Source organism: Gopherus flavomarginatus, chromosome 3 (genome assembly GCF_025201925.1).
Source record: "Gopherus flavomarginatus isolate rGopFla2 chromosome 3, rGopFla2.mat.asm, whole genome shotgun sequence".
NCBI classification, from domain to species: domain Eukaryota; kingdom Metazoa; phylum Chordata; order Testudines; family Testudinidae; genus Gopherus; species Gopherus flavomarginatus.
This window is the reverse complement of record NC_066619.1, coordinates 200643568-200656565: the sequence shown is the minus strand read 5'-3', so window position 1 is coordinate 200656565 and position 12998 is coordinate 200643568. Positions and strand designations below refer to the sequence as shown.

The window sequence follows — 12998 nt, the reverse complement described above, 5'->3', positions numbered from 1 at the left end:
TTTAAAAAAAAAAATCATTTTCTTCTGGGGTATCTCCTCCAGTCATGCTATCTACCAGTCCTCTCTTGTAGGTTCTGACTTTGGTTACCAACTGGCTGTTTATATGGCTATTTATCTAGCCATAAACCCCAGAAGCACCATTCTCTTCATATTCTACTTCAGTATTCTCTTCACCTAAACTAAGGTTTATTTGTAAGTCTAGCATATATGCAAGGTACTTATATATGCTTGACTAGAATTACCTTACTTTCAAATATGTCCATGAAAAAATATTTTCCATATTTAAAGAACTAAACTGAGGATGAAATATGTCTGATCTTATAGCAGTGTTAAGAGCATTACTGAATCTTTAGCAGCTTATTTAGAAATGAGAAAAAAATATTGTTAGTAATTTTTGTATAGTATTGGAGAGTCTAAATAAAGAGCCAATATTTTATGGTAAAATTGACTTGAGTTTTTCTGCAAAGGTATTCCTAGCCCTTTTATTTCTTCCAATGGAAGGAGGATTACTGACATGCCATTTGCTTACACTTGTGCCAACCTGGCTGCGTGGCTCCATCTTGTTTCTTTTAAGCCCCATATTTTAGGTGCTGAGCAGGAAAAAGTGTTCCACAGGGCCTCCAGTATCTTGAGTGGTGGGGTAGAGGGAACATTCATGATTGTTTCTTCAGCTGAGTAGTTACGGAAGATATGGGGCCTTATATATAATCATAACATGTAAATGATTATACACACAAACACTAGAGCTGGTTTTATATTTTAAATTTGTTTTTGATTAAAGAATGGGAAATATCCAATTTTCACCAAAGTTATCAGGTTTGTCACAGAATGAGAGCCCCAAATTTTCCATTATTGAAATGCCATCCCCACAAACAATTATTTTTGTTGCAAACTCATTAACTTTTGAAGAAGAATGTTGACAAAAATGAAAAAAGTTCTCATTTTCATCAAAAATTTTCATGGGAACAAAAAACTTTGTGACCAAATCTAGGGAAGGCAACATTCCATTCATTAAAAAATATAGCTGTTTTCCTTACATACTAAGTGTTTTAAATTTCAGCTTGTGAGATTTTATTTTCCCTTACTTAGAGACTGCACTTATGCGGCTCTGTTCAATTTTGTATTAGTTATAACACTGTACTGTGTATATGTACAGTGTTGAAGTTTTCTCCTGTACTGTGCATTTGCTCGTAGGTGTGAATGTTCATAGTATGACAGACCCAGACCAGTGGGGTACAGGAGTCTGGTAGAGGGCAAATATACTGGTCACTGGATGAGTAGTTTTCTGTTCCCTGAGTGACCAGAGCAGGGGCTGCACTAGAGTAATCAGGAACCTGCTAGAACCAGTTAAGGCAGACAGGCTGATTAGAACACCTGCAGCCAATGAAGGCAGGCTAATCAGGGCACCTGAGTTTGGAAGGAGCTCACTTCAGTGTGTGGTGTGCGTGTAAGGAGCTGGGACCAAGAGGCTCAAGGAGCTGAGAGTGAGAGGGTGTGCTGCTGGAGGACTAAGGAGTACAAGTGTTATCAGACACCAGGAGGAAGGTCCTGTGGTGAGGATAAAGAAGGTGTTTGGAGGAGGCCATGGAGAAGTACCCCAGGGAGTTGTAGCTGTCATGCAGCTGTTACAGGAGGCGCTATAGACAGCTGCAGTCCACAGGGCCCTGGGCTGGAACCCAGAGTAGAGGGCGGGCCCGGGTTCCCCCTAAACCTCCCAACTCCTGATCAGACACAGGAGGAGTTGATCCAGACTGTGGGGAAGATCACTGAGGTGAGCAAATCTGCCAATAAGCGCAGGACCCACCAAGGTAGAGGAGGAACTTTTTCACAATAGATATCAAACATAATCATTTTTGTGATAAAATAACGTGGATTATTAAAACCAATTTCCTGCTACAATTAAGATAAATATTAGTGAAGTTGATGCAGTTTAGGGGGACATAATAGCTTGATAAAGTGTGTTATAATAGAGCTTTGAAGTCACTGAGTTACTTTTATGTATCTTATTAACTAGTGTTCAGTTAGTCTCAAAAGACAGGAATTTTGTTTATTTACATTGGAAAATACACATTTTAAAATCTCATCTTTTTTTCAATTTGAATGTGGTAATCTGCAAACAGGTACTTAATGTTATGACCTAACAAGAAAAACTTATATTCAGGTCACCATAATGACCCATTTGGGGGTATGACAGTATAGGTTGTGATGAAATATACCTAAATTACTACATAAAGATGAGCCTAATAAATTACAAGTGACAATGTCTTCAAAAAGTGACAGCATCAAGAAATTACATACAGTAAGAACTAATATTGCATATGGGGAAATACAAGGGAGGTATCGTTGTCACAGAGAAAATGTTTTGTTCTCTCATTCATACTTATGGAGTTAAGTAGGTAACCCAGGTACTAGGTGTTTCCTAGGTGAATCCCTGAAGATATCTCCTCTTCCACCTTTTCTGTGCCCCTATCATTTTGTTTTGTAATGATTAACTGCTGCATAATAAATATGCATATATCTGATTTTTGAGCACACAGAAAGAATCCTGCAGTCTGGAGATCAAACTGAGGCTAAACAAGTTGCTAAAACTTTTTATTTTGGCACTTAAAATGCTACTCTCCTATAAACACTGGAATTGCATCACAGCCTAATGCTTTGTTTACATTAACACTTTTGTCAGTCAGGGGTCTGAAAAAAAAAACCACCCCCCTTACCAACATAAGTTTAATTGGCAAAAATGCAGGTGGACAACACTATGTCCATAGGAGAGCCTCTCCTGCCGATGTAGCTAGTGCTGCTCATGGGGGGTGGTTTAATTATGCTGGCAGGAGATCTCTCTGCTGCTATCAAAGAGTGGCTATACTACAGCAGTGCTGCTATAAGGTCCATAGTGTAGACATAACCTAAGCCTGCTACTTATGACCACAGAACAGCTCTTCTCAGCAGCTCTGCTCTGAACTTGAGGATTTAGGCCACTGATTTTTGGGTTTTGTCAAACATCTTCCCATCTCTATTCTTTCCACTCTTCCTGATTATCTGTACTGGGACTGTGGCCTACAAGGCTTAGTGGTGCTGCCACTACCTTGAAGCCTGGATGCAGGCATTGTACACTACCCAAAAATGGTAGTGGCTGCCCCCATTCTACACTTCCTCTGACAGATGTCACTATTCACCAAGGAGAGTCTATCAGGGTGCTGAGTGACTTGCTGAAGTTGGCTCCTCATTGTATATGGTTCTTATTGTCAGAAATGAATGACAAGATACCTTCAGAGGATGAAGTGATGTCTGGTGCAGACATATACAAAAGTAGAGTTTGTAGGGAATATGGCCAGACTCTGAAGGGGATCCATTGTGCACCTGTGATTTGCGCTGCCTCCACTCTGGCTCCCTGAATCTGGCAACACCATACTCTGTGCAGGTAACCCCTCTGCCCACAGGGTTGCTGATGATGTTCCTACATCTTAATGACATGGACCTTATGGGGTCACATTACAATCCACGGTAAACTCCTTACTAGTGTTAGGGGGATTATGTGTGGAGGGAGTCCACATCCATGGTTCTGCCAACCCAACCGCCTCTTTTTCCAGCCACATTGGTGGTTCCTGGAGATAAGCTTCCAAGCACAATATGAATGATCCCATCAGTTCTTCCCAGTCCTTGTTGGGTAGAAGGCTTCCATAATTGTTCAAAAATTCTCTATGACAGCTTCTAAGAAAACCTCCCAAGAGGTCTTTCTTGCCTCTGTGAAGAGTGAATTATTTTCCTTCTCTAACTTCTGTCTTGGAGAGTCAGGCTCAAAACCCAGAACTTTTGACATGGGTTATTGATCAATTTATCCTTTCTGTTAAATAAGATGTTGGCCATCCAAGAAAGGAAAGCTTATCTACTTGACTTCATTGATAAGGTTTGCCCGAGGGATCAAAGCAAAATAATACACTACCTTTTCACTGCTGAAATCTTTGGAGAATTCTGGAGCTTGTGCTCAATGAAGTCACTAAAGATAACTGGGAATCCTTTCTTGATGTACTGCATTTATGCTTCCCTGTTGTGGCTTTTCTTCCTGAGCCTATCCTGTAAAGTTAGATTTAATGTATAAATTTCAGTGCCAGCACTTGAACAAAGTATCCTTCATTGAACACATCAGTGTTTCCATTTTGTTCAGTCCCACTATTTGTTACAAGTTTGTCTCTTGTTAGAGCCCTTCTTTAATGGGAACTATGAAAAAGACACTGCTGCTCATCAAATAGCCATTTTTATATTGCATCCCTCAGGCTTCCCTGCCTTGGATTAAATCTGTGAACTAATCCTGTAATTTTGCGGGGTTAACTGCTCACTGAGTAGTTACCTTCTGTGTATAATTCTGTTCATTACTTTAACATAGCTGTTTTCTACCTTTCTTCCTTTGCATTTCTATAGCAAGGTGATGTAGATATTTTTCATTCCTGGGAGGAGACGACAATGTCCAGAACCTTCCTGCCCCAGGCATTGTTAGAGATGAAGAAGCTTTAGGTAAAGTGACCAGATGTCCCGATAAAATCTGGAAAGTCCCGATTTTGAGGAGTTTGTCCTGTGTTCTGACCAGAGTACAGTTGGGACACCATTTGTCACGATATTTTGTTTCCTGGTCTTCAGCAGCAATTCAGTGGAGAGTCCATCAGTCGTGGACGGTATTTCAGCGGTGGGTGCTTCTGTCTTTGGTGGCAAGGTTTGTTACCTGCTGCCAAAATACCTTTGAAGACTGTCTGCGACTGAAGGGCTCTCCGCCAATTGCTGCCGAACTCCTGGATGGGTTAGTGTAAAAAAACCAACCAACCAAACAAACAAAAACAAACACTCTCCCTGCCCCCCTCCCACGGTGGTCCTGATATTTTCCCCTTAACATCTGGTAACCCTAGCTTTAGGGAGGATATTCAAACCCCTGTCAGCTTTCATTCTCTTCACATGGTGTTCATCTGGTGAGGCACTGCCCCAAAGATCTATTTGTTATGCCTCCAGCCAAAAAAAGAACCTCTTCTGCTCCAGGCACTGATAGAAATTAGTCTGCAGGATTTAAGCTTTCCTTGCTTTGCCAGAGTGGAAAGGAAGCTCTGGTGAGACAGTGAGACAGAGCCAAGGAAATTCTGATAATTCTTTGCAGGTTCTGGCTTTCTCATCAATGGGAAATGCCTATTTGCCCACCTTGCAAATTAAACCTCGTGGAAGATCTTCTGATTGAGAGTCCAATGAAATGCTAAGACCCAGTTAAATTCCTACTGATAGCTTGGAACTTGAGAAGGTGAACTTTGAGAAGGTGGGATCTTCAAATCAACTTGTGGGTGATGTTCCAAAAAACAGTCCACCGCTTAAGGGTCTACAACTGTATTTGTAAATTCTTCTGATCCTGAGGAATTGAACAGTATAGAATTACAAATCAATCCTTTCCAAAATTTGTCTTGTTGGATGGCTACATCAAAGGTCTCAGCTTCAGCACCTTTTACGTTACATAACACTGAGAGTTCGAAAGGTATCTTCTGGTGCAGACCACTGTTGAAGATATCGTTGTTGAAGATTCTAAATTCTTTGCAGACCGTGTGGATGAGTCCTGACATACCTTAAAGAACTCTAGAACAACACTCCATTCACTTTTCAGATATACACCAGTACCAAAGAGAAGATGCCCAAAGCCTTGACCACCACATGTCACCCTCCAGATGACAGAGGCCTCCTCCAAAGCACACGCAGATACCAGCACAAGGGGCTACACCTCATACTTCCACCTCCAAACAGCAATTTTGATGCTTTGGTTGAGGCCCAGAGATGCCTCCCTCTGATCCAGTTGTTGGAACCATCTTTACTTCCCCTTCATTTTGGTGACTGCTTGGTTCCCTTCTACCCAGCATGGTGACAAATCACCTTGGAAAAATGGATCTTTGGAAATCATCAGCAAAGGGCACTCCATTTCGTTCCTCTCTCTCCCACTCCCAGCCCTCTTCAGGGACCCTTTCCATGAACACCTTCTACAAAAAGAAATAAACCGCTTTCTGTGACTGGGAGCCATAGAACTGGTTCCATTCCAACACAGAATAAAAGGTTTTTATTCCTGTACTTATTAATTATTTTATTTTCTGGTCCAAAAGAAATCCAGTGGGTGGAGACTTATCCAAGACTTGAGGAACCTCAACAAGTTTGTCAAACTACAACGTATCAAGATTATCAAACTATCAATAATTATCCCACACTGGAACAGGGGAACTGGTTCTTTGCCCTTGACTTCCAAGATGCATATTTCCATATCACCATATGTCCTTCCTATAGGAGATTCCTCAGATTCATCCTGGGCTCCAACAATGACCATACAAGGTACCGCCCTTTGGCCTTTCTACAGCTCCAAGTGTATTTTCCAAAGTTCTCGTAGTGGTGGCAGCACACCTACACAAACAAAGAATTTTAATATTTCCATACCTAGATGACTGCCTCCTCAACATGTCATCCAGAGTCGATACTGTCGAAGCCATAAGTAAAATGATGAACCTTTTCGCACACTTTGACCTCCAGCTGAACATACAAAAGTCAGTATGGCATCTGGAGTTTTTTGGGGCCCAACTGTATCCTATACAAGCCAGAGGCTTCCTCCCAAGTCACAGATTTTTGGCAGTAGTCAGTCTCATCTCCACCATGAGAACCAACCCATAGATCTCTGCCAGGACATGCCCGCAGCTACTTGGTCATTTGGCAGGGGACACATTTGTGGTAAAACATGCCTGATTACACATGCGCTGTCTCCAGGCATGGCTACGGATAGTGTACATACTCTACAGACATAGCCTAAACAAACTCTTATCGATATCACTCAAGATCAAGGACTCATTAGACTGATGTCCACAGCCTCAAAATGTCTGCATGGGTGTCCCCTTTCTCCAGTCCACACCGCCCTTAATACTGACAACCAATGCCTCCCTAATCAGTTGGGGAGCACATATACAGACCCATACTATGCAGTGCAGGTGGTCCCCCTTGAAATCCACATTGCAAATCAACTTCCTAGAGCTAAGTGCAATCCACAACACATGCCAACACTTTGTGCCATTCATCGGACAAAGAACCATAACAGTAATGACAGACAACATCGCCCGCATGTTCTACATCAACAGATAAGAGCGAGCAAAACCACAATGCCTGTGCTCAGAACCACTAAAATTGTGGAACCAGTGTATCCACCACGACATGAATATCTCTGCCTCATAAGTACCTGGATGTCAGAACACCATCACAGACTCTCTGAGCAGAAGATCCTCAGAAGACCATAAGTGGAAGTTAGACAAAAGCCTCGCGGCACATATTCAACCACTGGGGATTCCCAAGCATATATCTCTTTGCCAAAAATGCCAAATGTCCACAATTCTGCTCAAGAGTAGGTCTGGGTTTCTGGTCTCTGGGAGCAGCGGAGGCTCCAGGCCCAAGCACGCCAAGCACGTGCTTAGAGCGTCATGCCGTGGGGGGCGCTCTGCCGGTTGCCGGGAGGGTGGCAGGCGGCTCTGGTGGACCTCCCATAGGGGTGCCTGTGGAGCATCCGCTGGTCCCACGGCTCTGATGGACCTCCCGTAGGGGTGCCTGTGGAGCGTCCGCTGGTCCCACGGCTCCGATGGACCTCCCGCAGGCACGCCTGCAGAGGGTCCGCTGGTCCCATGGTTCTGGTGGTCCACCAAAACCGCGGGACCAGCGGACCCTCCACAGGAACGCCTGCTGGAGGTCCACCGGAGCCGCCTGCTGCCCTCCGGGCATCCAGCAGAGCGCCCCCCGCGTCATGCCGCCCTGCTTGGGGCGGTGAAATATCTAGAGCCGCCCCTGTCTGGGGGCCACCTTCCTCATTACATGGGATGCACGTCTACTCTGCACCTTTCCACCTTTTCCCCTATTGTTCAAAATGCTCCACAAGATACAGGTGGAATAAGCCACAGTCATTCTCTTAGCCCCAACAGGACCATGACAGATTTGGTATTCTTACCTCATGTGCATGGTAGCCTGTCCATCAATCACCCTACAGTTGGCTCCACACCTTCTCTTGCAGGATGCAGGCCAAATCCTCCATCCCAGTCTAGAACTCCTCCATCTGAAGGCATGGCTCCGTCATAGATCCGGGATTTGGAGATGACTTGTTCAGAAGGGGTAAAAGATGTGATAGAACTCACCATATTTTCCTATAAATGACAAAGATTCCGGACTTGATATAACACCAAACATATCCCCGCAATGAATGTTCTTCTGCCATTCATTCTAGACTCCATTCTAGAATTTAAAAATCAGGACTGTCCACAAGCTCTATTTGCATACACCTGGCTGCCATCACTGCATTCCACCCCAAGATAGAAGGTCATTCCATATTTACCTACACACTAACAAAAAGATTCCTTAAGGGCCTTCAAAACCTGAACCTTCAAGTATGAGACTCCACCCCATCTTGGGATACCAGATTAGTTTTATGCTTTCTGACTGGCCCCCCATTTGAGCCCAGCCATCCTCTTTCCATCTAAACAAACATATCTACCTTCCCTTCTCCTTCCCAAAGCCACATGGCAACCAACATGAAACCATGCTTCAAACCTTGGATGTCAGACAAACAGTCTTTTATCTTGCCAGAACTAAACCTTTCAGGCACTCATCATGCTTATTCCTCTTTATTGCTGAAAGACCAAAGAGATCAGCTGTATCCAAACAATGTCTTTCCAAATAGATTTTGGAGTGTATCCTCCTTTGCTACCAATGATACAAATTGCAGTGCCCACCTGGAACTCAGACACATTTCATTTGCTTGCTGTCCACCTCAATTGCCTTTCTAAATAGCATGATGGTTACTGACCTTTGCAAAGTGGCCAACAAGACAGCCATAAACACTTTTAGCCAACACTATACCATTACGCATGAGCATAAGATTCCCTATTAGAATGCACTATCCTATCATCCTGGTAGAAGTCTGGAACTTCAAGTGACATCTATCTAAGGCACTGCTCTACAGTCACCTACAGTGGAGCACCCATGGGGACGCTACTTGAAGAAGAAGAGAAGGTTACTCGTGTGCAGTAACTAAGGTTCTTTGAGATGTGTGTCCCTATGGGTGCTCTGCTACCGACCCTTCTTCCCTCTCTTCGGAGTTCAAAAGTAGACACTGTGGTAGAAAAGAGATTGAGACCAGTTGGACCACACAGCGCTATATAGATGCTGCTCATGGCACAAGACTGGAAACAGGCACTGCTACCAAAGATCTCTGATCCCAGGCACAGGAGGCGTTATCACTTCTACAGCAGAGCACCCAGAAGGGGACACATCTCGAAGAACCTCAGTTACTGCAGAGTGAGTAACCTTCCCCTCTTCTGTGCTACATCTGGCTTGAAATAAATGCTGGCCTAGATATAGTCCTAAAACTCTCCTACCCTTTCATTTGGAGGATTACATTCCTCTCCCCCTCCATGAATCCCTTTCTATCTCCGCAGCTGTAGTCGCTGACTCCTCCCTGTGTTTTGTAATGGTGCAAGAACAGCTTCAACTATACCAGGGATAATGAAGCAAGAAGTGGTTCTTCTGCAATAGCATTACAGACTCATAGCATTATCCAGTTGTCACTTACGTTCTGTTTAATTCTTTCAGGTGTGAGAGTTTCAAGGCAACTCAGACCTAGGACTCCAGTTTTGCAGCACTGAAACAAAATCATTAGCCTAGTTAGTATGCCTTGTTTTATTTGTAGTTATTTCTTGTAACTAGTTGATAGCAAATAGATTTTTTTGAAATTCTTGTTCTTGAGATGACCATTTGTGGCATACTAAGCTTGAAGAACATTTCCTATAGACCACAGTGAAGTGAATGCACCTTTTTAATTTTTCTGGAAACAGTATGTTCATTATCTTGTGCTGTATTTTATGTCAGTGGTTGTACATTTCATGTAATCCATGAATAACTAATTTTCTATTTAGCAGTAGTTGCATAGGAATAAGGAGGACATCTTAAGGAAGAGGGAGACAGGCAGGCAGTCATCTTGAATCTTAGTAATTCTTGGGAAAAAAATTAATGAAATATTTTTTGAAGGAAATGTTTAATTTGAAGTAGTTTTATATGCTCATTTAATACTGTTACTGAGGAACTACTAATTACTCTGGTCCCTAGCCAACCTATGTGAATCATATAACTGGCAATTCATAAGCCTTCAGATCCATGAAAAGTAGATTGTCATGCGTATGCACGTGTATTTTTGCTAATTGACTACTCCAGTCCATACAGCACCTTCACTCCGTATAGCAACCTCTACAGCAGGGCCAGAGAGTTTTCCAGTCAGACATCCAGTTATAGAAGTCGTCATCAATTCTCTAGCAATCCAAGATCTTAGCAGTTTACTTCTATAAAGCTTCACTCCTTTAGCAGTCTATGGGTACGTCTATACTCCCCCCCGGATCGGCGGGTAGTGTTTGATGTATCAGGGATTGATTTATCACGTCTCGTCTGGACGCGATAAATTGATCTGCTAATCGACACCCGTACTCAACCTTGGCAGGAGAAGTAAGCGGAGTCGACAAGGGAACTGTGGCAGTCGACTTGCAGCTGTGAGGAAGGCCAGGTAAGTCGAACTAAGATACTTCGACTTCAGCTACGGCTAATAGTGTATCTTAGTTCGAAACCCCTCCATCTAGTGTAGCCCGGGCCTAATTCTATCACTCAGATTCTGGCAAAGTGATTTTCTTGTCTTTCTCCTCCTCTCTGCAGTCTCAACTCTAACATAAGGGTATGAAGGTTAGGCAATGTATTATTGCTTTGGTTTGAATTTTGAACAGATTTCAATAGTTACTTGATTAATTCCGTGACTGTTACACTATTAAATGTGGCTTAAATTGATACCAGTGTGTATTAATGACCAGGGGATCTACTCTTTTAGAACAGGGTCACAATTAAATATTACCTGAAGGTCTATTGCTGTGAAACTGCTCAGTAGGTTAGTTTCTGTGTGAAAGGGTATAGGTTTTCCCTTTGCTTGCCTTGAGGATTAGTCCCAAAATAAACAAACCTAATAGTTTACTGGCTGTTGTTTGTGAATAATTGACAAGTGCCTAAGGGACATGATATTCTATACAAATTTTTTATACTTAATCAAAAATAAGAATAGATGCTAAAGATATATTGAATTATGTTACAGAATTATATGTTGTGCCTGAGCCTACTATTATATCTAATTTTTCTAAGAATTTTAGTATAGTTGCTTAACATGTCATATTTTAATTATCAATAAGAACAGAATCGCTTAATTCCATCAAAAGTACAGAAAGATAGATGGATGACAAATTAATAATTTACCATATTTGCATAATACAGTGGCACAGAGCATCAGAAGGATTGATGGCAGAACAGGTTAACAAATTTTAGCAGCTTCCATTAGCTTTTCATTGTCATATGTTTGTGGTACTGACTGAAATAAGCTTTGTAGGAGATCTCAGTCTAGGGAACTAATTACTTGTGCCGATTGCCATACTGATGAATAGACCTTCATTGTATCATTCCCCTGAAGACGAGGAGCACTCCGTGATTCACGACTGCATCCTGGCTGATATTTGATAATAATTTTAGCAGATAAATGTAGGCAGAATGATGAAGTGCCCATCCATGCTCTACGACTATCAAAGGCATACACGTAGCCAGCTGTGTTCTGCCTTTTTTTTATAATCGCTAATGGAGAATTTTACGTTATTAATCGAGCTTTGAGTAAATGTAGCTCTTCCCATGTTTTTAATAATTCTGGGCTGTGCTTTCATTTCTCTAAACTCATTTGATTTTATAATCAAATAGTTCAAGTCTAGACATGACTGAAATGTACTATGATGTAGCTATGGATAGCAAAAATAAGACTTCATTTCAATAAAAATAAATGCTAATATATTAGTATATTTTTCAAGAAGTGGCAAGATCTAAGACACCAATGTTCTTTTTTTAAATAATAGAATTAGGTATAATAATTCCATGCAATTAAATACAGGATATACTTCCTTTTCATGTACCTTAGTAGCTGATAATCAAAATCTCAAATTTTAAAAATTAAGTTCAAGCATATCATTGTACAGTGTATTGTGGCACTGATTTATTTTTGTTGGAAAGCTGGATTTACCTTTAAATATTTATCTTTTCTTTGTTCAGATTTAATTTACAAAACTAAGGGTGTATAAATGTCTTGTATATTTAACATTTTGATCTGTAAATTAGTCAAGGCTATCCATTTGTCACCTTGACAGGTACACACAGTTTCTTATTAGCTTGTGAAACAAAAGTAGGACTTTACTCTGTATTTTTCTATTATTCCATCAGAAGTTATGTTACTAAAATTAGAGTTCTGTAATTGAAGCATATGGGTTTCCTAGCTGAAGACCTTTAATGATTGTGCTGTGCAGTAGACTTTTTTCATGTGCTGTACTGCTGTACCTGAAATAGGTGCTTTTGCACATTCTCATGGTTAAAATATTTTTACAGTGGTTCTCATTCATCTAACAAGATAGTAACTGGCATTTATATATGACCATATTAAAAAGATCTATGTATATTTGAAGCATACAATGGAAAATAATGAATTTGATATAACTTCTTCTAGATGGAAATTTTTAAAAGTATGCCTTCAATATAGCAATTATTTCACATCATAACATAGTTTTTAATTAAATGTAAAAATACAACTACATAAAACAGAAATCCAATCTGATTTGCTTGAAAATAGATTGCTATTTCACTCTCCTGGAATGGTTTATTTAAAAACAGTAAATGGAAAAGAAATGCATTTTCTTGTGTTGTTCTAAGCCTCTGGGGCTAAATGTAATGAATATTTTAAGAGATTATTTTAATTAAATTCCTGCACATCTAAACAGAGTAATATTTTATTATCACATACATAACCATGTAACTGAGGTATTCATTAAAGTTAACACTTTCTGGACCAAGAATTCATGGTATGATTTACTGACCTTGTGTGAAAAGGCACAAATTAGGAAGAAAAATGA

The 12998-nt window shown here is 41.1% G+C and overlaps 1 protein-coding gene across 5 annotated transcripts in view; it reads left to right on the top strand.

Moving 5' to 3' along the window:
• The window catches only part of LRBA (LPS responsive beige-like anchor protein), a 590754-nt gene that overhangs the window by 300933 nt on the left and 276823 nt on the right, over positions 1-12998 (top strand). The gene's annotated exons all lie outside the window — the stretch shown is intronic.